This window comes from Trichosurus vulpecula, chromosome 6 (genome assembly GCF_011100635.1).
Source record: "Trichosurus vulpecula isolate mTriVul1 chromosome 6, mTriVul1.pri, whole genome shotgun sequence".
In the NCBI taxonomy this organism is placed as follows: Eukaryota; Metazoa; Chordata; class Mammalia; order Diprotodontia; family Phalangeridae; genus Trichosurus; species Trichosurus vulpecula.
In genome coordinates, this window is record NC_050578.1 from 247,940,694 (window position 1) to 247,943,729 (window position 3,036).

Below are 3,036 nucleotides of genomic sequence, written 5' to 3' on the forward strand. Positions count from 1 at the left end.
TGGTACAAATAAAGATGTGACTTTTTTTCCAAATTCAACTTCACTGACCCCCTGTAATGTATAAACAAACCTCCTGGGAATAGAAGTTGTGAACTTCTGGTTATAACCCCTGTTTTAAGGCTTCTTTTTACTATGATATTATATGTTTTGGGTGAATGGATCTGAGCTTCCCAAGTAAAGAGAACTGATGCTGAGTGATCTCTTCCATGGCAGTGCCATGTTGGATTTGGAGCCAGAAAACCTCAGTTCAAATCTAGAGTCTACTATTTACCTACTGTGCAATTTTGAATAAATCAGATGAGTCTTGAGTTTTTCCTTTGAAGTCCCTTCTAGCGCTAAATCTATGACCCTATTTACATTTGCTGTTCTTCCGTCTCCTTTGAAAATATTCTCAGAGCCACACATAGCAGGCAATTTGAAATTGTCCTCCTCAAATTTCTCAACCCCATGTGGTCTTGTTCCTGTACTTTGCTAAGTTAACCCATCTGTAAAATGGGGCAGTTGGGCTCGCCGAATCCTTGAAGTTCTGTGATCTCTTTTCTACTCAGTCCCTGGATCTTTGAGGGATTCTTTTGCCAAAATTCTTCTCCAAGGCGAGCTGTCTTCTTCTAAAGATAGGGCCTTTCCTTATCCAGATCTCATTTCTTATATCCCCCAAGTGTTCCTTTGGCAAATCAGAGTTTAAATAAAAAAAAAAAATCACAGGGATGGTCAATGTCTTAGTGACTCAATTTGCTCACTTCTGAAATAGTGATCAAAATATCTAACCTCTCACAGGATTGTTTTATCGATTTTCTTTTGCATTGAACCTTTTAAATTTTTATTTCTATAAATGGTATAAACCTTTTGTTTTTATTTTATTTTTAAATTTTCTATTTAAATTAAATTTAAATTTCGTGTTGGTATCTTTGTTGGTTCCTCCCTCCTACCCTACCCATCGAGCCATGCTTTCAGGGTTATTTTAAGAGCTAAATGGGCTAATAAATGCAAAAGCACTTTTGAGAAGCATAAAAACATTCTACAAAAGTAAAGGATTATTGTCATTATTAAATGTACCTGTCTTTTACTCAAGGTTTTTGAGACATGACAAGTATTTCTTTTTATGAGGAATGCTATTAATTCTCATTTAGGAATGTTTAGCCTAGAGAAGAGAACACTGGGCGGGGGGGTGGGGGGGATGGGGAGGGTCGGGGGGGGGGGGTGCGGGGCAGGTCATGACAACTATTTTGAAGTATTTCGAGGGCTGTCTGTCTTAAGGAAAATGTATTACTCGTTCTTCTTGGCCCAGGAGGGAGGAACAAAAAGCAGTGAGTGGAAGGTGCAGAGAGGCAGATTTATGCTCCATGGAAGGAAAAACTTCATGGATGAGAGCTAGCCAGGCTATAGAACTTGGATATTGGAGCTCTCCAAGGTAGCTTCCCGGGACATCCACAAGCAGAGACTGGATGACCACTTGCTAGGTATGTGTTAGAGTAGAGTCTTGCTCAGGTAGGGGCTAACCAAGCTGACCACTGAGGTCATTTCTGACACCGACAGCCTCTGAATTTCTCTGCAGCTTAGGCTAACATCAGCATTAACCACAGCCATATCCAGATTGCTAACTGGGAAGTCATGCTATCTCTAAGCCAGATAAAGAGTTAAAGCACATGGATTTGTTTATCTGTGAACAGGCTTACTCCTTATTCTCTCCCATCCAGTTTTTAAGTCTCCCCCCTTCCCCTCCCCCTTCCTTATCCTGCCATCTCCTAATTGGGTGTTTTCCTGCTCACTAAACTACAACAAGGGTTAGATTAAGAGCCAGAAGGGCTAATCTAATCAAAATGCTTCCAGCATTTTGCCAAAGAGGATCTGAGACCCAGACAGGTAAAATGCCTTGCCTGGGGCTACACATGCAGTAAAATGGCCAGGATTTAAATCCTAGACCTCTGACTCTAATCCCAGGGTTCATTGCACAACACTATGCTGCATCCCCCACCCCCCACCCCCCAGCAAGTAATGCTGGTGGGAGAAAGCAGAAAAAGGTGATTGTATTTTTTTAAATTTAATTTGTTTAATATATTTAGTTTTCAGCATTGATTTTCACAAGAGTTTGAATTACAAATTTTCTCCCCATTTCTACCCTCCCCCCCACTCCAAGATGGCGTATATTCTGGTTGCCCTGTTCCCCAGTCAGCCCTCCCTTCTGTCACCTCACTCCCCTCCCATCCCCTTTTCCCTTCCTTTCTTGTAGGGCAAGATAAATTTCTATGCCCCATTGCCTGTGTATCTTATTTTCTAGTTGCATGCAAAAACTTTTTTTTTTGTTTTTAAAACTTTGAGTTCCAAATTCTATCCCCTCTTTCCACCCCACCCACCCTCCCTAAGAAGTCACACAATTCAACATAGGCCACATGCGTATCATCATGTATAACCCTTCCACAATACTCATGTTATGAAAGACTATATTTTGCTCCTTCCTAACCTATCCCCCTTTATCCAATTTTCTCCCTTGACCCTGTCCCTTTTCAAAAGTGTTTGTTTTTGATTACCTCCTCTCCTATCTGCCCTCCTTTCTATCATCCCCCCTTTTTTATCTTCTTCCTCCTTCTTTCCTGTGGGGTAAGATACCCAATTGAGTGTGTATGGTATTCCCTCCTCAGGTCAAATCTGATGAGAGCAAGATTCAGTCATTCCTCCTCACCTGCCTTCTCTTCTCTTCCTATGGAACTGCTTTTTCTTGCCACTTTTATGCGAGATAATTTACCACATTCTATCTCTCCCTATCTCCCTCTCCCAATATATTCCTCTCTCATCCCTTAGTCTGATTTTATTTCTTTTAGATATCATCCCTTCATCTTCAACTCACCCTGCGCCCTCTCTCTCTCTATATATACATATACATGTATACATACATACACACGTATACATATATATATATACATACACCATACACACACACACACACACACACACACACACATATATATATGCGTATTCCCTTCAGCTACCCTAATACTGAGGTCTCATGAATCATACACATCATCTTTCTATGTAGGA